The following is a 23,393-nucleotide window of genomic DNA, read 5'->3' as shown; positions in this document are numbered from 1 at the left end:
TTGTGGTTTTTTATATATATATATATATATATATATATATATATATATATATATATATATATATATATATATATATATATATATATATAAAATCATATATTAAGATACCCCCGCTAACCAATAAAGGGATCCCTAGCTCACGCCCTATAAAATTAGTGGCACTATACATCCCTATAATATGGGCATATGTTCAGAATATTTACTACTTATGCGTAGGGGTTCACATCCTGTTAATGATTTGATATTGATACCATATTCTGCTTTTTTACAGGGGACAGTAAAGTAGTATATGCTATACTTTAGCTTCTACTAACCTTAAAAAATAATTGAGTATATAAAATGGTTGGTAAAACAACATATATATATTACTCTAATTATACTGCAGTAACATATATATCCCCATATCGTTCATTTAAATGTTTGTAAATATTTGTTTTTGTTTTTAATATAGCACACAGAGACTTCTTCCTGTTAGCAGGAGTCGAGTGGCGTGCTGGTATCCCTTGACAACCTATACACACGCGCTATACTCTGAGCACCATAGACATGTGATGTCATATCTGGTACGCCACCGGCAACGGCGAGGATGGAGTCCTGAATGGTGGAGGGTTTAAAAGTAAGTAAAGCACTGTTGGTTAGTGTTAAGCTGTCTGAGGACGGGGGCAACCCTGAAACGTTACAGAGGAAATAAAGATTTTATATTTAAGACCCAGTGAGTGCTACAATTATTGAGGTATATATATATATATATATATATATATATATATATATATATATATATAAAAAAACCATCCAAATTCCAGCTCAGCCAACCCACTGGCAACCGCCATGGTGCAATCTTGAAATGAATAATACCAAACAGAAAAGGTGCACTCTCAGGTCTTTTTCAAAGTGAAGTAAACAATCAGGGCTGCCACTAGAAATTTTGGGGCCCCTGACTTAACCATTGATCAGGCCCCCCCCCCTCCTTTGACATGTGAAATTTTTGACCAAGTGACTAAAACGTATATGCACTTTAATCTTAAGTGTCTATTTAAACTTGGAAATGTTGTAAAGGTAGTAACATACACTGAAACACACACACACACTCACACATAAGTATTCACATATAGACACTCTAGCAAACACGCAAAGAAACTCAGACACAGACACCCAAACAGACACTTAGCACTTGTTTACATTGACCTGACAAGTAATGAGGTAAACTACAGTTTTGTAAAAAAATGAGATTTAGAAAACAAAATATGGAGTTCTGATTATCTTTCTGTAAAGGAAGATGCCAACTAAATGATGACAACAGCATGCAGTGGCTGAAAGGAAGGGCCCTGAACTGCCTAAACAATAATTTAAAGGTTAAATGGTAGATTGGTAACCCGAAAAGGCCCCACAAGCTCATCTTTGATGATACCAGCCCAAACCAGTACTCCACCTCCACCTTGCTGGCATCTGAGTCGGACTGGAGCTCTCTGACCTTTACCAATCCAGCCACGGGCCCATCCATCTGGCCCATCAAGACTCACTCTCATTTCATCAGTCCATAAAACCTTAGAAAAATCAGTCTTGAGATATTTCTTGGCCCAGTCTTGACGTTTCAGCTTGTGTGTCTTGTTCAGTGGTGGTCGTCTTTCAGCCTTTCTTACCTTGGCCATGTCTCTGAGTATTGCACACCTTGTGCTTTTGGGCACTCCAGTGATGTTGCAGCTCTGAAATATGGCCAAACTGGTGGCAAGTAGCATCTTGGCAGCTGCACACTTGACTTTTCTCAGTTCATGGGCAGTTATTTTGCACCTTGGTTTTTCCGCATGCTTCTTGCGATCCTGTTGACTATTTTGAATGAAACGCTTGATTGTTCGATGATCACGCTTCAGAAGCTTTGCAATTTTAAGAGTGCTGCATCCCTCTGCAAGATATCTCACTATTTTTGACTTTTCTGAGCCTGTCAAGTCCTTCTTTTGACCCATTTTGCCAAAGGAAAGGAAGTTGCCTAATAATTATGCACACCTGATATAGGGTGTTGATGTCATTAGACCACACCCCTTCTCATTACAGAGATGCACATCACCTAATATGCTTAATTGGTAGTAGGCTTTCAAGCCTATACAGCTTGGAGTAAGACAACATGCATAAAGAGGATGATGTGGTCAAAATACTAATTTGCCTAATAATTCTGCACTCCCTGTATATATATATATATATATATATATATATATATAGTCTGTTTCAGTGAAGGACTGCACTCACTGGATTTAGATACAGGATTAAATATTTATTGTGGTTTTATATATATATATATATATATATATATATATATATATATAAAATCATATATTAAGATATATATATATATATATATAAAATCATATATTAAGATACCCCCGCTAACCAATAAAGGGATCCCTAGCTCACGCCCTATAAAATTAGTGGCGCTATACATCCCTATAATATGGGCATATGTTCAGAATATTTACTACTTATACGTAGGGGGTCACATCCTGTTAATGATTTGATATTGATACCATATTCTGCTTTTTTACAGGGGACAGTAAAGTAGTATATGCTATACTTTAGCTTCTACTAACCTTAAAAAATAATTGAGTATATAAAATGGTTGGTAAAACAACATATATATATTACTCTAATTATACTGCAGTAACATATATATCCCCATATCGTTCATTTAAATGTTTGTAAATATTTGTTTTTGTTTTTAATATAGCACACAGAGACTTCTTCCTGTTAGCAGGAGTCGAGTGGCGTGCTGGTATCCCTTGACAACCTATACACACGCGCTATACTCTGAGCACCATAGACATGTGATGTCATATCTGGTACGCCACCGGCAACGGCGAGGATGGAGTCCTGAATGGTGGAGGGTTTAAAAGTAAGTAAAGCACTGTTGGTTAGTGTTAAGCTGTCTGAGGACGGGGGCAACCCTGAAACGTTACAGAGGAAATAAAGATTTTATATTTAAGACCCAGTGAGTGCTACAATTATTGAGGTATATATATATATATATATATATATATAAAACCATCCAAATTCCAGCTCAGCCAACCCACTGGCAACCGCCATGGTGCAATCTTGAAATGAATAATACCAAACAGAAAAGGTGCACTCTCAGGTCTTTTTCAAAGTGAAGTAAACAATCAGGGCTGCCACTAGAAATTTTGGGGCCCCTGACTTAACCATTGATCAGGCCCCCCCCCCCTCCTTTGACATGTGAAATTTTTGACCAAGTGACTAAAACGTATATGCACTTTAATCTTAAGTGTCTATTTAAACTTGGAAATGTTGTAAAGGTAGTAACATACACTGAAACACACACACACACTCACACATAAGTATTCACATATAGACACTCTAGCAAACACGCAAAGAAACTCAGACACAGACACCCAAACAGACACTTAGCACTTGTTTACATTGACCTGACAAGTAATGAGGTAAACTACAGTTTTGTAAAAAAATGAGATTTAGAAAACAAAATATGGAGTTCTGATTATCTTTCTGTAAAGGAAGATGCCAACTAAATGATGACAACAGCATGCAGTGGCTGAAAGGAAGGGCCCTGAACTGCCTAAACAATAATTTAAAGGTTAAATGGTAGATTGGTAACTTCCGGAAAGGTCTCATTAGTCTCAAAGTCTGTAGAAAGATGTGAATAATCAGTAGTAAGGTCAAAATGTCCTAAAAAGTAACAGACAATGGACACACACACACAAACTCAAACTTGCACATACACCCAAGGAAACACCAACAGAGACAGCCTCAGAAAACACACAAAGACATACACACACACACACACACACAGATACACCCACAGAAAACACAGAAAGACATACATACATACCCTCACTGAGACATCCACAGAAAACACACAAAGACATACACACACCCTCACAGAGACACCCACCGAAAATATACACCCTCACAGAGACATCCACAGAAAACACATACATACATACACACACACACACACACACACACTCACAGAGACATCCACAGAAAACAGACTTACACACCCACCCTCACAGAGGCATCCAGAGATAATACACAAAGACAAACACACGCCCACCCTCACAGAGACACCCATAGAAAAAGCTCAAAGAGATATGCACACACCCTCACAGACATCCACAGAAAATGCACAAAGACATACACACCCACCTGCACAGAGAATTCCAACAGAAAAAAAATACATACACACTCATAGAGACACAAACCAAAGCACAAAGACATAAACACAGACACCCACAGAAACACTCACAGGAGGAAATATTTATGCACCTTGCATCCCCTAAATCAACAGTGTGTGACATGCATGATAAAAAAAAATGCAGAAATTAAGAGATCACTTTTTAAAGAATCATGTTTGTAAATGTGCAAACAAAAATAATTCTGTGAATTCAAAATTGTACATTAATGATCTGGGTAGATGGCTAGATGAAGAAAAGTACTTTTAAAAGGTTAACATGTTTGTTTGATATTTTCCCCAACCAAGAGCACCACTTCAAATATAGTGTACAAATGTTCCCATCTGTCAGCTGTACTTGTGGATTTTGAAAATGCTGTACTCTATATGGTCTTTGTGGAACCATAAGCTGTGGTACTCATACCATTAGATCTGGTTAAATACAGGATTTAAGCTTGTTGGTATGCATTTCAAAATTAAGTCAGCTGTAGAGTAAACTGAACAGTTTTAAGTTAACCTGTCTTATTTCCAACACTGAGCAATCTTAGTCTGAGAGTATAACATGTTATGCAGATATAAAATGTCTCCTTGTATCTGGAAAGTCCTTGCATAAAGGGGCAGTAAACTGGAATGTAATATATATAATTTGTGTATTGAGGAGGAAACATTTCTGCATGGTTTTAAATATAGAATTTCTACAGCATTGTCAAATAATCAAATGCACTGCTGCTAAAAAAATGTGTTTTATGGACCCCTGGCCCCACCCTACAACTACTACAACACTTAAGTTACAATCTTAAATTGTACAAAGAAATAAAAAACATTTGCAAAGTAATTCCTACCTCCTCTGCAAATGAAAGTGATCAGCCGTCTGACTCAGGCACACACTCTACAAACAAAGTGCCAAGTCTGTCTCACACTGTGCATAGTGGTTTAATGCACACTCAGAAATCCTCTCAAATGCTAATACTTTACTCCTTGCAATAACATTTTCCATGCTCAATTAGCACTCTGCTGTAGTACCCACTGGTGGCTGCCAAAATTTATTTTTTAGTTCTTGCCTCATGGAGCCCCCCTAGCCTATTGGGCCCCTGACAGGAGTCAACCCTGTCACCCCCTGATGGCGGCCCTGTAAACAATTACTTTATTGTAACATTTTCGGGGATCTAGTCCCCTTCGTCAGCATAAGTGAGTAAATAACAAAGCCAAACATTATAGTGAATAACAATCACTATAAATGTTTGGCTTTGTTATTTACTCACTAATGCTGACAAAGGGGACTAGATCCCCGAAAACGTTACAATAAAGTAATTGTTTACTTCACCTTGAAAAAGACCTGAGAGTGCACCTTTTCTGTTTGGTATTATATATATATATATATATATATATATATATATATATATATATATATATATATATGTGTATTTTAATACATATAAACACATAAATACATGTGTACACATATATAGATCTATATAGAAGTGCATTGGAGCCCTTTGCAGTTAAGTAGATGAAAACATATAAAAGCATATTTATGCAATATTCATATTTCATAAAATATTATATTGTGTATGTACTATACATATTTTCACATTCCAATGTTCTGCACATAGCAAAGTATTTTTAATAGATATTCCTATATATATCTGTATATATCTATACAGGTATACCTCACTTTACAGCGCTTCACTTTACATCGCTTCGCTAATAAAGCACTTTATGGAGCTGAAGTTCAACCTCCAAGGATTTTGAAACAGTGCTGTAATCATCGTGAGATTGTGAGAAAAGTGACTGGCACCATTTTGTTATGCTTTGTTCACTCTGTTTACAGCATTACAGTGCAATCTATGGGGTCGATTTAAGAAGCAGCGGATGCTGCCTCCGACCCACTCCGCTTCAGTTCTGGCTGAAGCAGAAGTTAAGAAGCAGCGGTCCTAAGACCGCTGCTCCTTAACTTGTCCGCCACCTCTGAGGTGGCGGATAGCAATCCGCCCGAACGAATACGATCAAGCTGATTGACATAAATCTGCAGGGGGAGGTATTGCACCAGCAGTTCACAAGAACTACTGGTGTAATGATAAATGCTGACAGTGTATACTGTCAGCATTTATCGATGTGCAGCGGACATGATCCGCTATATCGGATCACGTCCGCTCGCACAATAATAAATGGACCCCTATGTCTCAGTGCTATAGTCTGGCAAATGTTACTACAGTAATTGTCACTATTTTACAGTTACAGTATTTATTGAATACTAATTGAATACTGTGCTGAGCTAGTGTTAAACTAAACTTGGTACTATTACATCCCTAATATATGTTAGTTCAAACATGTTTTCAAGTTTTTAAACACTGGCAAGTGAAAAGAAAGCTAAAACTGCCTTGTTTCACTTTAAGGCGGTTTTCACTTTACAGCGGGGCTCCGGTCCCTAACCCGCTGTATGAGCAGGGTATAACTGTACCTATATATAATCATGTGTGTGTGTGTGTGTGTGTATATATATATATATATATATATATATATATATTGTGCCAAAAAAACATCATATACATCTAGAAATATGTATTTATGAATAAATAGAACATATTCATGAATGTGAAAAATATATGGAATGTGAAATATTCATACTTTCATGTCAGATTAGCGCACATGAGAATATGTGATCTGGTTTGTGTGAAAGTGGGGTGTTACCCATTTTTTTTCTCCGTTGACTTCTAAAAGGGAATACGTGAACACGCACGCATTACTCTAACCCATTTTTTGCACTTGTCGGGTTAGTGCGCAAGGGAAAACAGTTTACTTTCAACTCAGTCATAATACGAGTGCAACCCGGCGAGCGTAAAAAGCTTACTTCTTCTGCAGTTAACATTTAAGCGGGAGCGTTAATAAACGCTTGACTTGTAATCTGGCCCAATATGTTTATCTGATCCTTAATAGATCACACAAATTATTTATTTATATCTCTACCAAAATATTGTTGGAAAAGAATGTCTCATTTACAGCACAAATGTAATATTGAATACAATTAGATATAATTTATTAAATTATATGTTAAAATAGTTACATAGGCAGCCAATTAAAAAGTATTTATAGGATATTACACATTCTAAGGATATTATTCCTTCTCTTTTATCATTTGTTTCTGAGCCAATTTTTATTGTACCTCTACGAACAGGTGTGTAGTCTTAATTTGCTATCTATATATTGAATTCAGAAAGTAAATAAACACTAGTTGAAAAACATTCTCAAGAGCAATTCAAATTGTATCTCATTTCAATTTGATTTCAAATAAAGCACTTATAAAACATGTTGGTAGTAAACCACAATCTACAATATGTATAGATACCACCTATAAATGAGATGTAACCAGTGCTTTTTTGTAAGAAAAAAGGTGTTGGTACTCAAAAAAAAATGTGCTGGTACTTACTGACCATATATTGATATATTGTGCTCAGTAACTTTGAGTAAGCAAAGGGACAAAGCTATCTACAATGGTTGATGTATTTGTGAAAAATAGAGTTTTTACATGATGATTACAAATATTACCTGTTATGAGATGGCCGAGGTGGGGGGTACTCAATACCGGTGAGTACCCCCACAAAAATGCCCTGGATCTAATATATATGTAAATATAAAGCCATCAAGTGTATCCAATTTCTGGGTTCATGGACTAGAGACAGTCCTGGGTGTTTTTTTTTTTTTCAGTGTAAGGGAACATAAAATTGACTATGATTCAATCATAATCAAACAAGCATATTCCAAAAATACACATTGAACTTTTTCAGCTATGTGAAGCAGGTTTGCATAAGTGAGCCTGCTGCCAAATATTTAAGAAGCAGAAACCGCTTCTTTTTCCTCTCCACCACCACAGAGACTGCGAGATCAATCACCCGATGCTTGCTCATTCAGGGTGATTAACATTTCCTGCTCTAGCACAATTGGTTGTGTGGGAGCAGGGAGCAGCATTGCACAAGACTGTAATGATGTGCAATGTTACATTTCGCTGCAAGTGACGATTTTATGAGGATATGTTTTCTACTTGCAAACCTGTCCCCCGACAGGGATATAAAAACTAGCCCATAGTACTGATACTGTATGGTTAGTGGTGAAGTGTTTTTGTGGATATAGGGGGAGCACCATTTATATTTATCATAGAGCCTATTAATGTTTTAATTAGTCTTTTTTTAGTCTGTTTTTTTAAATATTAGGAATAGTACAAATAATCTAAAATAAATGACAGAAAATATGTTTACTTTCTTGGTCACCCTTTTTTAGTTATACATAATGAAACAACTTTGCAATATGTTTTCATTATTTACTTTGCCCCCTTTTCATATAATTTAGCTCTGGAAATTAAGCAATTTCTACTTCTGAACACGCAATGCATTTGTTGACTTCTCAAGGCTAAGCCTGCTACATATCTTTCACTAATAAGCTTTAACTGATAACGACTGCAAAACAGAGTATTTTATACTAACTTTATGACAGTGGCTAGCCTTGTTGTCTGCAGACTAAAGCCCCGATTGGCTCCTCTAAATTAGGCAAAAGGTTGGTGGAGTTTGGCTACTGAAAAATAATTGTCGTAAAAAGGATATAAATTTGTTTTAAAAATGTCAAAGGGATATGAACCCCATCCTGCCAGGACTCATTTGTCTACATCGGAACAAAGTTCTGATGTAAACAAAGGAGTACAATTTTAAATCACTCGATCGTTCATGCGATCGTGTGATTTCAATGATGGATCATGTCAGGGGGGAGTGCCTATCAGCAAGAAATTTTGATTAGCACATCTAATAAAAGCATATGTTTAAAATGCACATATTGTGGAGTGCTGCCAAAGTGACCAAAATACATATATATAATTTGGAAACAGGTATTGGCGCACCTCAAAACACACGAGCCCACAAATTATTTCACATATTTAAACTTTTTTCCTTTTTTCTTAATGCTGCAAAAAATTGCCTTCTTAATATTTCTTAATTTTTTAAAAATAAAGATGGGAGTGCCTATGATGCTAGGCACCCCTCCAGCCCGTGATCCCATATAAAAAGTGGCTGTTGTTTCAGGACAGCCAAATGGTTAGGACGTTCCATGCCGTCCTAACTGGGCTAAAGCCCAGCTCAGTTAGGACAGCATAGAATGTCCTAACGGTGGGAAGGGGTTAAACAGTGTTGCTTTAGTTAAAATAAAGTATACATAAAAAGAAACAGATTGTGTGAAAAGCAGCAACCAACTTACTTGTTTTCTTGCAAAATAAGCACTCAGAAATTCTCAGTGTAGTCAAAAACTCTCAGGGAGATAAGATAGCTGGCAAGTTGGCAACTTATGTTGCATTCTGCATCTACTGAGCATGGGCACATCTGACTCCCTATTTATCTAGGATTCACTTAAAAGTAAACAAGCTTATGTTACTCTAAAAGTTTTATTATATCAAGCTAAATATGCCTTCCTGTGGAGAAGTAATGGATACAAGAAAAAATAAGCATAAAAAAAGAAACAAAAGATAGAAATCCTTTTAAAATGATGACGTATATATTGCAATTATTTTTATAAGACTGTTTCATATCCCTTTAAGACTTTGCTGATATTCTATTCTATAGCAACACAAAAGAAATGTCACTGTTCCTTTAAGTGTGACAACTGCGGTTTAACATAAGTATATACAAAACATTACACAGTGTAAACAAAATCTAGTTTGAGTTTCTTTGCATTATGTGTATAACATTGTCACAAACACTGTGACAGACCCTGCTATCATATACTGATGAAGATATGTGCACGCTCTTCAAGCTACCTCAGTATGCTCTTGTGGGAAAGAGCTACATTTCAACAACATACAGTATATCAAGAGAATGATGTAAATTTTAAGTAATGTGGAATATTCTTTAAGATGGTACACTCCATATAATTCATGAAAGTTTGATTTCTATGTTTCTTTAATGCCTTCCCGCCGTTAGGACATTCCATGCCGTCCTAACTGTGCTGGGCTTTAGTGCTGTTAGGATGACATGGAATGACCTAGCCGTTTAGCTGTCCTGAAGCCATAGAAGCTTCCTAAATGAGATCAAGGGCTGGAGGGTGTACCTAGCATCATAAGCACTTCCCTCTGACCCGATCCCATCATTGAAATCACGCGATCGCATGAACGATCACATAATTTAAATTTTTACTTATTTGTTTACATTTTTATGTAGACAAATAAGTCCCAGCAGTAAAGGGTTAAGTATGATTTTGGAAGATTGGAAGTAACTACTATTTTATTATTATTATTATTATTATTATTGTTATTATTATGATTATTATTATTATCATTATTTATTTGTATAGCGCTGCAAAATTATACAGCACTGTTATATCGGTTTTTAATGCTTTAGGGATCTTAGCAAATTCATGAATCAGAGCTCTTTCATTAAGGCTTTATCCAGCAGGGCTTAAAAATAGTTAATGACAGTCTAAAGCAGATTATATGATTATGTGATACCATTCCTTTGTTTTATTACTCCTAAATTTTGTTTTAATAATAATATAATTTGCGCCTCGAAATGCCCCTACATTTTTTTAGATTTTGCCATCATATTTTATGAGATATCTTATACTTTTGTCTAAAGATGACGTCCATTACTCACATTCTGTTGTTTTGGTTGGTAGAACACCAGCGTTAAAGATGATTAGTGAGAGATGATGACAGATTTCTCTCTCTAAAGTTCAGGGGAATTGGATTTTATAAAATTAAGATTCCACAGTTTTTGTCTTTGATCTCTTACCAGTGTAAATAATTCACTCACAACAGCTTTAGTTGAGGGAAACATAATTTCTAGAAAGGAATTCTTGATTGTTGCTACTGGTGTGTTTTTGTGCAGGAATACCATTCTTATTGTATACTTATCTGAACAAGTACCACATTTTGTGCCGTATTAATTCTATTTGAGTGTATAAATAAGTAATATATAGCCTTCTACCTATCAATGCAGAAAAACAAAATTACCCTACAATCCTTGAGTGCAAGGAGGCTTGAAACTTCTAGAGTCCTGGAGTCAGGAAGACTGGTGGGTAATTGGACAGTCTTGGAGAGTGATTAGACAATCCAGAGGTTTTATGGGCAGGAGAGGATCATAGGAATTTACCCTCCCTCTTAACCAACCCACTGCATTCTTATAAAAGGGGTGTATTCCTGTAGACTCTCCCCTGTGTAACAACTGGGTAGTTTATTTTTTTGTCCCCTTTAAATTCATTAACTAATATTTATATATTGAAAATAAAAGAAGATAAAACATATCATGTGTTGCTCACCCTGATGCCTATACTCACCAATCAGCCAATATTTATTAATGGCGTCTCCAATGTCATGTCTGAAGCCTTGTTTTAAGCTGAGCATTGCCTGATTCACATGAATATGCAGCATAGCCTGGGTTGGTACCCACTATGTTTAGTTTTTGTTAATTAAAGATAAATATAGAAACATAGATTTTGACAGCAGATAAGGACAAAAGGCCAGCCAGTCTGTCCAATTAGGCCTCAAAGTTTAATCTTATTTAGGGCTAGATTACTAGTGGAGCAGTACTTTGTGCTCCCACTCGCATGTTACCTTAGCTAGTCAGAGACTTTTTGCTTGTGTCGTGTAGGGCGTGTATTACAAGTTGAAAGTAAAACATTTTTGCATTTTACACAACGCACTCAAAAAGCCAAACTTAGAATATCGCAACCTCTTTAAAGTATTCCACCATAGACTTCAATGGAGCGCAAAAAGTAGAAAAAACCCCAAACACAATTGCGTTTAACCAAGTGTGCTAACCCGACATGAAATATTAATATTTCACATTCCAATGTTCTTCACTTAGAAGAATATGTTTTATTTATTCATAAATACATATTTATATATATATATATATATATATATATATATATATATATATATATATATATATATATATATATATATATATATATATATATGTAAAGAACAAGATTGTGGATGGCGCATATATATACAGTATATATATAGATATATATACCGTACAAACGGCTTCTATAAATGTGGCCATATACCGTGTAAAAGTTGTACATTTACTCGCAAAGAGACCACTTTCAGTTCTACACATACAGGAAAAATATATGACATTAGAAGTAGGATAGACTGCACCTCACAATATGTTATATATTTGATTACTTGCCAATGTTGCCGTTTTCAATATGTAGGAATCACTACTAGAAATTTGAAAGAAAGGATTAGACAGCATCTCCTATCCTTGGAAGAAAAAGAAGCTAAGACCCCTGTAGCTAAACACTTTAGAATACATGGTAAAGGAACCAAATATTTCTCATTCATTGGTATAGATAGTATACAAAAAACAGCTAGAGGGGGTAATAGGACAGATCTTCTACTTAAAGGGACAGTATACTGTAAAATAGTTTTTCCCTTAATGTGTTTACAATTGCTTTTTTTACCAACTGCAGAGTAAAAAATGTATGAAAATTAGCTTTTTAAGGTTTATTTCTGTATATTAAAGCTCTGATTTTGTGTTTTGAAGCCACAGCCTAATAAAATAAGTTGAGCTTGTAGGTATAATCAGATCTCATTACTGTATCACATTGTGCAAATATACCTGCTTCTTTATCTTATATCTGTCCTTTAAACAATCACCAATACTTTGAGAGAACAATGGAAAATCAACATTTTATTACCTTCTCTCTGCTTTATCACACTGGGAGTGTAATTTCTTCTGCTGGCTGTGTTTACAAAGCTTATCTATAGCTGGTACGCGCGGCCACAAACTTTCAGAATAGGTGGGGATACCACATGCTAAATTAACAATTCAAATGCCACTATAAGGGTAAAGGCGCTACTTGTAAACAATTTAATACACTCCAGCAGGTAAAGTGGATCATCGGGAACAAATTAAAGGGGAGAACATTTTTGAGTAAACTGTCCCTTTAAAAGAGAAGTTTTTTGGATAATAAAACTAAATATTAGAGTCCCTTATGGGATAAACAAGAGGCTAGATGTGGATGCAAATATACCCCTATTTTAACATGATCATGGATTGGTATTTACCGTATTTTCTAAAAGATTTCTTAGATCTTATGAATTGTCTTGTCATCTATTGAAGAATAGGATTGTAGTTCCCACAATCTATTAAGAAGGATTGGTACTTACTATATATAGAGTTCTAGATAGCACGATATTATGATAAAACTGGCTTGTACATATCAAACTAATACTATGCTAATTTCCAGATATTTCCCTCTTTTGTCGGTTTAGGCTGACGTATACAGTCAGATAGAGAGTCTTAGTGATGAAGAGGTTGTTTTTCTAGGGCTTTCATTCTAAATATACACCAATTTTACTTGGAATATTTAATATTAAAAGATTAAATACACAAAAAAATAAAAAAAACAAAAAAACAAAATGATTATAATACTTCTAAAGACCCCTTGTATATAACAATAGTCTCCTTTTCTCATTAATACACTGATACATTATGTGAACATACACACATATCTAATGGTGTGTACTATATATGGATATATCTTCCTATCCCATTAACCTAGCTTTAATAGCTAGTTAGAGTTGAATATTAGTTAGTGGCATATATATACATTAGAATGAAGATATAATTTGATACACATCTTTCTATTAATGTAGATTTATGTTCCGAATATTTCTTCTGTTAAGTGTGATCAGTCCACGGGTCATCATTACTTGTGGGATATTAACTGCTCCCCTACAGGAAGTGCAAGAGGATTCACCCAGCAGAGTTGCTATATAGCTCCTCCCCTCTACGTCACCTCCAGTCATTCTCTTGCACCCAACGACTAGATAGGATGTGTGAGAGGACTATGGTGATATATTTAGTTTTTATATCTTCAATCAAAAGTTTGTTATTTTATAATAGCACCGGAGTGTGTTATTCCTTCTCTGGTAGAATTTGAAGAAGAATCTACCTGAGTTTTTCTATGATTTTAGCCGGAGTAGTTAAGATCATATTGCTGTTTCTCGGCCATCTGAGGAGAGGTAAACTTCAGATCAGGGGACAGCAGGCAGATTAATCTGCAAAGAGGTATGTAGCAGTTTATTATTTTCTGACATGGAATTGATGAGAAAATCCTGCCATACCGTTATAATGTAAACTCAGCCTTGGATGCAGTAGATGTAGCTGATATCAGGCTGTCATGTATGTATATTTTACACTTCAGTTTTCTGGGAAATGGTACTTCTCTGGCTTTTAAACTGTATACATAGACTTAACCTATTTTGCAGGGACTTGCAATAGGTTTTAAATGACAATTAATTATTGAGGTAAAACGTTTTTTTGCTGGCATGTAAAAACGTTTTTTTCTCTGAGGTACTGGGTGAAAAAATGTTTTGGGCACTTTTTTTCCACTTGGCAATAGTTGTGATTTAAATTAGAGCAGTTCACTGATCCCTCTCACTGTTATGTGTGTGGGGGAGGGGCCATTTTGGTGCTTTCACTATGCATCAGAAAAACTCAGTCAGAGGTTCATTTTCTTCCTGCATGATCCGGTTCATCTCTACAGAGTTCAGGGATCTCAAGAGTCTTTTTTGAGGGAAGTAATCATTCACAGCAGAGCTGTGCTGATTGTATTGACTGTGATATAAAAAACGTTTATTTGTGTATTTTTTTCTGCTGCCTGGGTTAGTTATCATTTGCTGAGGGGAACAATCCTTTGCTAAAACTGTATATTCTGACAAAGATTGATGCTATAACTTAATTATTTTATCTGTTATAATATTTTCTGTGCTTCTTAAAGGCACAGTTCGTTTTCATATTATTTGTAAATTACTTTGAAAAGTATTTCCAAGTTGCTGTTTATTTGCTAGTGTGTTAAACATGTCTGATTCAGAGGAATATCTCTGTGCTATATGTGTTAATGCCAAAGTGGAGCCCAATAGAAATTTATGTACTAAATGTATTGATGCTACTTTAAAAAATAGTCAATCTGTACAAATTGAACATATTTCACCAAACAACGAGGGGAGAGTTATGCCGACTAACTCGCCTCACGTGTCAGTACCTGCATCTCCCGCTCAGGAGGTGCGTGATATTGTAGCGCCGAGTGCATCTGGGCGGCCATTACAAATCACATTACAAGATATGGCTACTGTTATGACTGAAGTTTTGGCTAAACTACCAGAACTAAGAGGTAAACGTGATCACTCTGGGATGAGAACAGAGTGCGCTGATAATGCAAGGGCCATGTCTGATACTGCGTCACAGTTTGCAGAACGTGAAGACGGAGAGCTTCATTCTGTGGGTGACGGTTCTGATCCAAATAAACTGGACTCAGACATTTCAAATTTTAAATTTAAGCTTGAGAACCTCCGTGTGTTACTAGGGGAGGTATTAGCGGCTCTGAATGATTGTAACACAGTTGCAATCCCAGAAAAAATGTGTAGGTTGGATAAATATTTTGCGGTACCGACGAGTACTGACGTTTTTCCTATACCTAAGAGATTTACTGACATTGTTACTAAGGAGTGGGATAGACCCGGTGTGCCTTTCTCACCCCCTCCTATATTCAGAAAAATGTTTCCAATAGACGCCGCCACACGGGACTTATGGCAAATGGTCCCTAAGGTGGAGGGAGCAGTTTCTACTTTAGCTAAGCGTACCACTATCCCAGTGGAGGATAGCTGTGCTTTTTCAGATCCAATGGATAAAAAATTAGAGGGTTACCTTAAGAAAATGTTTGTTCAACAAGGGTTTATATTGCAACCTCTTGCATGTATTGCGCCTGTCACGGCTGCAGCAGCATTTTGGTTTGAGTCTCTGGAAGAGACACTTCAATCATCCACACTAGATGACATCACACACAAACTTAAATTCCTTAAGTTAGCTAATTCATTTATTTCAGATGCCGTAGTACATTTAACTAAACTTGCGGCTAAAAATTCAGGATTCGCCATTCAGGCACGCAGAGCTCTGTGGCTAAAATCCTGGTCAGCTGATGTTACGTCTAAATCTAAATTGCTTAATATTCCTTTCAAAGGGCAGACCTTATTCGGGCCCGGCTTGAAAGAGATTATTGATGACATTACAGGAGGTAAAGGTCATGCCCTGCCTCAGGACAAGGCCAAAGCCAAGGCTAGACAGTCCAATTTTCGTTCCTTTCGTAATTTCAAAGCAGGAGCAGCATCAACTTCCTCTGCACCAAAACAGGAAGGAGCTGTTGCTCGCTACAGACAAGGCTGGAAACCTTACCAGTCCTGGAACAGGGGCAAACAGGCCAGAAAACCTGCTGCTGCCCCTAAGACAGCATGAATTGAGGGCCCCCGATCCGGGACCGGATCTAGTGGGGGGCAGACTTTCCCTCTTCGCCCAGGCTTGGGCAAGAGATGTTCAGGATCCCTGGGCGTTAGAGATCATATCTCAGGGATACCTTCTGGACTTCAAATCCTCTCCCCCAAGAGGGAGATTTCATCTGTCAAGGTTGTCAACAAACCTAACAAAGAAGGAAGCGTTTCTACGCTGCGTACAAGATCTTTTATTAATGGGAGTGATCCATCCAGTTCCGCGGTTGGAACAAGGACAAGGGTTTTACTCAAATCTGTTTGTAGTTCCCAAAAAGAGGGAACCTTCAGGCCAATCTTGGATTTAAAGATCCTAAACAAATTCCTAAGAGTTCCATCGTTCAAGATGGAAACTATTCGAACAATTTTGCCCATGATCCAAAAGGGTCAGTACTTGACCACAGTGGATTTAAAGGATGCTTACCTTCACATACCGATTCACAGAAGTCATTACCGGTATCTAAGGTTTGCCTTTTTAGACAGGCATTACCAGTTTGTAGCTCTTCCATTCGGACTGGCTACGGCTCCAAGAATCTTCACAAAGGTTCTGGGCACTCTTCTGGCGGTACTAAGACCGCGAGGAATTTCAGTAGCTCCGTACTTAGACGACATACTGATACAAGCTTCAAGCTTTCAAACTGCCAAATCTCATACAGAGATAGTACTGGCATTTCTAAGGTCGCATGGATGGAAAGTGAACGAAGAGAAAAGTTCTCTCTTTCCACTCACAAGAGTTCCCTTCCTGGGGACTCTGATAGATTCTGTAGAAATGAAGATTTACCTGACAGAGGACAGGTTAACAAAACTTCAAAATGCATGCCGTGTCCTTCATTCCATTCAAGAGACCAGAAATTCTCTTCTATGGTGGCTTTATCGGCCACATCTGTCCAGGGGAATGCCATTCAGCAGGCCAGACTGGTCAATTGTAACAACAGACGCCAGCCTACTAGGTTGGGGCGCTGTCTGGAATTCTCTGAAGGCTCAGGGACTATGGAATCAGGAGGAGAGTCTTCTTCCAATAAACATTCTGGAATTGAGAGCAGTCCTCAATGCTCTTCTGGCTTGGCCCCAGTTAGCAACTCGGGGGTTCATCAGGTTCCAGTCGGACAACATCACGACTGTAGCTTATATCAACCATCAGGGAGGGACAAGAAGCTCCCTAGCAATGATGGAAGTATCGAAGATAATTCGCTGGGCAGAGTCTCACTCTTGCCACCTGTCTGCAATCCACATCCCGGGAGTGGAGAACTGGGAGGCGGATTTCTTAAGTCGTCAGACTTTTCATCCGGGGGAGTGGGAACTTCATCCAGAGGTCTTTGCCCAAATACTTCCACGTTGGGGCAAACCAGAGATAGATCTCATGGCGTCTCGACAGAACGCCAAGCTTCCGCGCTACGGGTCCAGATCCAGGGATCCGGGAGCGGTCCTGATAGATGCCTTGACAGCACCATGGACCTTCAGGATGGCTTATGTGTTTCCACCTTTCCCGATGCTTCCCGATGCTTCCTCGATTGATTGCCAGAATCAAACAGGAGAAAGCATCAGTGATTCTAATAGCGCCTGCATGGCCACGCAGGACTTGGTATACAGATCTGGTGGACATGTCATTCTGTCCACCTTGGTCGTTACCTCTGAAACAGGACCTTCTGATTCAGGGTCCTTTCAAACATCAAAATCTAACTTCTCTGAAGCTGACTGCTTGGAAATTGAACGCTTGATCTTATCAAAGCGTGGTTTTTCTGAGTCAGTTATTGATACCTTAATACAGGCTAGGAAGCCTGTCACCAGAAAGATTTACCATAAAATATGGCGTAAATACCTATATTGGTGCGAATCCAAAGGTTACTCTTGGAGTAAGGTTAGGATTCCTAGGATATTGTCTTTTCTACAAGAAGGTTTAGAAAAGGGGTTATCCGCTAGTTCCTTAAAGGGACAGATCTCAGCTCTGTCCATTCTGTTACACAAGCGTCTGTCAGAAGTTCCAGACGTTCAGGCTTTTTGTCAGGCTTTGGCCAGGATTAAACCTGTGTTTAAAGCTGTGGCTCCACCATGGAGTTTAAACCTTGTTCTTAACGTTTTACAGGGTGTTCCGTTTGAACCCCTTCATTCCATTGATATAAAGTTGTTATCTTGGAAAGTTCTATTTTTAATAGCTATTTCCTCGGCTCGAAGAGTCTCTGAGTTATCAGCCTTACATTGTGATTCTCCTTATTTGATTTTTCACTCGGATAAGGTAGTTCTGCGTACTAAGCCTGGGTTCTTACCTAAGGTAGTCACTAACAGGAATATCAATCAGGAGATTGTTGTTCCATCCTTGTGCCCAAATCCTTCTTCGAGGAAGGAACGTCTTTTGCACAATCTGGATGTAGTTTGTGCCCTTAAATTTTATTTACAGGCAACTAAAGATTTTCGACAAACGTCTTCCCTGTTTGTCGTTTACTCTGGTCAGAGGAGAGGTCAAAAAGCTTCTGCTACCTCTCTCTCTTTTTGGCTTCGTAGCATAATTCGTTTAGCTTATGAGACTGCTGGACAGCAGCCTCCTGAAAGAATTACAGCTCATTCCACTAGAGCTGTGGCTTCCACTTGGGCCTTTAAGAATGAGGCCTCTGTTGAACAGATTTGCAAGGCTGCAACTTGGTCTTCGCTTCATACTTTTTCCAAATTTTCCAAATTTGACACTTTTGCTTCCTCGGAGGCTATTTTTGGGAGAAAGGTTCTTCAGGCAATTATACTCCAGTCACCACTACACCCTTGGCTTCTCCTTTCTCGTTGGTCCTTGGTCGAATGACTGGAGGTGACGTAGAGGGGAGGAGCTATATAGCAACTCTGCTGGGTGAATCCTCTTGCACTTCCTGTAGGGGAGCAGTTAATATCCCACAAGTAATGATGACCCGTGGACTGATCACACTACAGAAGAAAGGAATTTATCAGGTAAGCATAAATTATGTTTTTTACTTTGAATATCTGATTACCAATATAACTTGTTAGCAATATTTAGAATGAATACACTATATATACATTATTTGCTAACAATTGGTTTAGTCTTTATATGCCTTCTAATTATAGTAATATATTTTTATTTGATGTTTCTTCTTCTCTTAAAATTAAGAATAAATGTATGTATTTTGTGACATTTTTATTTACTTATACACTGTTTATTGATTTCTATTTTTATTCTATTTTTTATTCTTATTTTATGTTAGCTACTTTGAAATACTTAAACTGCTTTTATTTATTATTATTTTTATTTTTATTTTCTATCTATATGTATAAATTGCTTCTTAAAAACTGTATGTATTTAGTTAATTTTTAATTTTTCATTGTTAGCGTGTTTAACATCATGTATGAATATACAGCTGTACTTATGGGGAGATGTATATATGTATCTGTCACTCCTTGATTCTAAGGGGGTGTGTTAGATATACTGTTATCCTATTGGTGCAGCTCAGCTTTATTAGGGACTCACCTGTGGTGTCTTATTATCACCTCTGATGAAGCGCAGGTATGCCTGCGCGAAACATGTCAGGTGTTCTTTTTGCCTGACTATGTCCTTCCTGGATTAATAAACGCTACTGTTATACCAGCACCTTGGTCACCTGAGCAGTGTTTGCTTTTGTTCCCTATATATATATATATATATATATATATATATATATATATATATATATATATATATATATATATATATATATATATATATATATATATATATATATATAACATGTTTTTAGGTAAAATATATATCTATAGTATATATCTATATATCTATATATCTATCTAGCTATATAGCTATCTATCTATCTATCTATCTATCTATCTATCTATCTATCTATCTATCTATATATATATACACTCACTGGCCACTTTATTAGGTACACCTTGCTAGTACCGGGTTGGACCCCCTTTTGCCTTCAGAACTGCCTTTATTCTTTGTGGGATAGATTTAACAAGGTGTTGGAAACATTCCTCAGAAATTTTGGTCCATATTGACATGATAGCATCACGCAGTTGCTGCAGATTTTTCAGCTTCATATCCAAGATGGGAATCTTCCATTCCACCACATCCCAAAGGTGCTCTATTGGATTGAGATCTGGTGACTGTAAAGGCCATTGGAGTACAGTGAACTTATTGTCATGTTTAAGAAACCAGTTTGAGATGATTTGAGCTTTGTGGCGTGGTGCAGTAAACTGTAGTCATAAAGGGATGGACATGGTCAGCAACAATACTCAGGTAGGCTGTGGCATTTAAACAATGCTCAATTGGTACTAACGGGCCCAAAGTGTGCCAGGAAGGTGGTGGGATAGATTCATGCTTTCATGTTGTTTACACCAAATTCTGACCCTACTATCTGAATCTCGCAGCTGAAATCCAGACTCATCAGACCAGGCAACATTTTTCCAATCTTCTATTGTCCAAGTTTGGTGAGCCTGTGCGAATTGTAGCCTCAGTTTCCTGTTCTTAGCTGACAGGAGTGCCACCCGGTGTGGTCTTTTGATGCTGTAGCCCATCTGCTTCAAGGTTCAACGTGTTGTGCATTCAGAGATGGTATTCTGCATACCTTGGTTGTAACGAGAGGTTATTTGAGTTACTGTTGCCTTTCTATCATCTCGAACCAGTCTGCCCATTCTCCTCTGATCTCTGACATCAACAAGGCATTTTCGTCCACACAACTGCCAATCACTGGATATTTTCTCTTTTTTGGATCATTCTCTGTAAGCCCTAGAGATGGTTGTGTGTGAAAATCCCAATACATCAGCAGTTTTTAAATACTCAGACCAGCCCGTCTGGTATCAACAACCATGTCATTTAAATCCTCTTTCTTCCCCATTCTGAGGCTCGGTTTGAACTTCAGCAAGTGGTCTTCACCACGTCTAGATGCCTAAATGCATTGAGCTGCTGCCATGTGATTGTGATTGTGTTACCAAACAATTGAACAGGGGTACCTAATAAAGTGGCCGGTGAGTGTGTATATATATATATATATATTTATATATGATTATATATAGAGTTATAGATATATACATATATATATATAGGAATATCTATTTATAAATACTTAGAACAAATTCCCTTATGTGAAGAACATTGGAATATGAAATATTTACAGTAAATATATAGTTAAACATGTGTTAAATTCAATTACGCTCAAACGAACGCAGGGGTACTTTTATTCATTAACATTTTGAAAGAACCTTCTTTATTAAAATATTTACCACTGAGTTATGGTAACAATATTGCCGTTCCTCCCCCCACATCTCCTACCGTATTTAGCAGATCAGTGACGAATCTGCCTTCCTCCAATCGTTGAGTGCCCTATCTGGCGTCCACTTTAATAATCAAAGAAGTTAAATAGATTAGTCTGACATAATCTTCCTGAAATATAACCATGCTGATATTGGCCCTTCAAATTGTCTTCATGTAAGTCATAATTCTTTTATTTAAGAGACTTAATGTCTCATTAAAGTGATAGTAAACTTTGTAAAAGCAGAGGCTAGAATATTAAATAATGTCATCTGTACACTTAATATTTGTCAAAGCAGAAGTTAAAAATTATTTTAAACATACTTTACCTCAGTTTTTTTATGTCAGCAGCGAAATGCCCCTTCCATACTGTCTATTTTCTACAAATCAACTTGAGGGTGGTACAGGCATCTCATTGTAGGTTGGAGCTCTGCACTCTTTGCATCTCTAGCAGAGGCCGAGGGTGCAGAGCTTCAACCTATGGTAGTATGGATGGCACAGCATACTATTGGCTGTACCACTCTCCCGGTATTTTGCAGAAACAAAAGACAATATGGAAGGGGAAGTCGGCTGCTGCTAACAGAGAAAAACAGAGGTAAAATAAACAGAGGTATAAATAAAATGAATCATCCAATAGAATGAGAGCTGCTTAAATCCTATTGGCTGATTTGAACAGCCAATGAGATTTTAGCAGCTCTAATTCCTATTGGCTGATTCAAATTTTTCAGCCAATAGAAATGCAAGGGACGCCATTTTGAAATGCCTCCCTTGCATTAAAGATTCAGTGTACGGCAGCGACCGTATCAAGAGGATGCTCTGTGCCAGATGTCTTCAGGATGGACCCGCTCCGCGCCGCCGGGATCAAGATAGAAGATGCTGCCTGGATAAAGATAGAAGAGGCCGCCTGGATGAAGACTTCTTGCCGCCTGGATGAAGATCGTTCAAGCGGGACTTCAAAAACTGTAAGTGGATCGTCGGGGGTTAGTGTTAGGTTTTTTTAAAGGGTTTTTTGGGTGTTTTTTTTTTAGATTAGGGTTTGGGCAGCAAAAGAGCTAAATGCCCTTTAAAGGGCAATGCCCATATAAATGCCCTTTTCAGGGCAATGGGTAGATTAGGTTTTTTTAGAATTAGGTTTTTTATTTTGGGGGTTGGTTGGGTGGTGGGTTTTACTGTTGGGGGGTCTTTGTATTTTTTTTTTACAGATAAAAGAGCTTTTTAACCTAGGGCAATGCCCTACAAAAGGCCCTTTTAAGGGCTATTGGTAGTTATTGTAGGCTAGAGTTTTTTATTTTATTTTGGGTGGGCTTTTTTATTTTTATAGGGCTATTAGATTAGGTTTAATTCTTTTTTTATTTTGGATCATTTCCTTTGTTATTTTTTGTAATTTAGTCTTTTTTATTTTTTTATAATTAGATACTTTGAAATTTTTAGAGTAATGTTAGGATTTTTTTAGTGTGTTGTTTAGTTTAAACGTAGTTCTTTTAATTTGACAGGTACGTTTTAATTTAATTTAAGATAGATTGTAATTTTAATATAAAGTTAAGGGGGCATTAGCTTTAGGGGTTACTAGTTTAATTTATTTTATTGCGATGTGGGGGGCTTTCAGTTTAGGGGTTAATAGTTTACTTTAGTATATTTCATTGTGGGGG

The sequence above is a fragment of the Bombina bombina genome, chromosome 4, assembly GCF_027579735.1.
Source record: "Bombina bombina isolate aBomBom1 chromosome 4, aBomBom1.pri, whole genome shotgun sequence".
Taxonomy (NCBI): Eukaryota; Metazoa; Chordata; class Amphibia; order Anura; family Bombinatoridae; genus Bombina; species Bombina bombina.
The sequence above is the reverse complement of the archived record's forward strand: the minus strand, read 5'-3'. Positions refer to the sequence as shown.